This window comes from Galeopterus variegatus, unplaced genomic scaffold (assembly GCF_000696425.1).
Source record: "Galeopterus variegatus unplaced genomic scaffold, G_variegatus-3.0.2 Scaffold24803, whole genome shotgun sequence".
Classification (NCBI taxonomy): domain Eukaryota; kingdom Metazoa; phylum Chordata; class Mammalia; order Dermoptera; family Cynocephalidae; genus Galeopterus; species Galeopterus variegatus.
In genome coordinates this window covers 1-815 of record NW_007750914.1, presented here as the reverse complement: position 1 = coordinate 815, position 815 = coordinate 1, and positions in this window count along the sequence as shown.

The window sequence follows — 815 nt, the reverse complement described above, 5'->3', positions numbered from 1 at the left end:
AAGTGTCTTTATCTGGATTCTTCTCCTGAGGAGGCCCAGATCCCTGTAGCTGTTTTCCCCTTAATCTTCTCTGGCTCATGGATGATTTTTCTTCAGTGTAGAAACCCCGGTGCCCCATTTTCCACAAGGACAATGCTTTCTGCTGCGAGGTGTCCTATGAAAACCCCCATCTCGACACATGCACATCCTGCTCGTCCCTTGGCTCAGTTCCACTGTCCCCTCCTCCAAGGGACCACTTCTGCCCTGTGTCCCACCCAGAGATGAGCTCTCCTGTCTCTGAGCTCCCATCCCATTTTATCCTCGTGTCTTTTACTGTGTGTGGGTTTTGCCATCTATTGGAATTCGGGGTGGGCCCTCCTACATCTCCCTATCTAGATGATAAGCCTCAAGTCAGGAATCTTCTTTTTCATATTTTCATCTCTCAATACAAGTGTGGTACAAGATCTTGCACATAGTTGGCCCTTGTTTATTAAATGAATGGTCAGTATTTTCTTTTTCTGCCTGTCTCTTAATTGACTCTTTAGGCCACAGCAATATTCTGGACTTAAGTCTGCAGAAAAGTTTCCTGGCCACTTCTCTCCGGTTGCATGTTGAGTTTTCTTTGTAGCACTTTGTATCACTATCTGAGAAGCTTAAATTGTTGTTTATGTTCTGTCTCCCCAACTAGAATAGATGCCCCTGTTCCTCGTGTTTCTCCCATGTTTGCAGCACCCAGAGCAGTGCCTGGCACATTGGAGGTGCTTGAACTTTTTGGTTTTTTTTTTTTTTTTTAAATTTTATTTTGTCGATATACAATGTGGTTGATTATTGTGGCC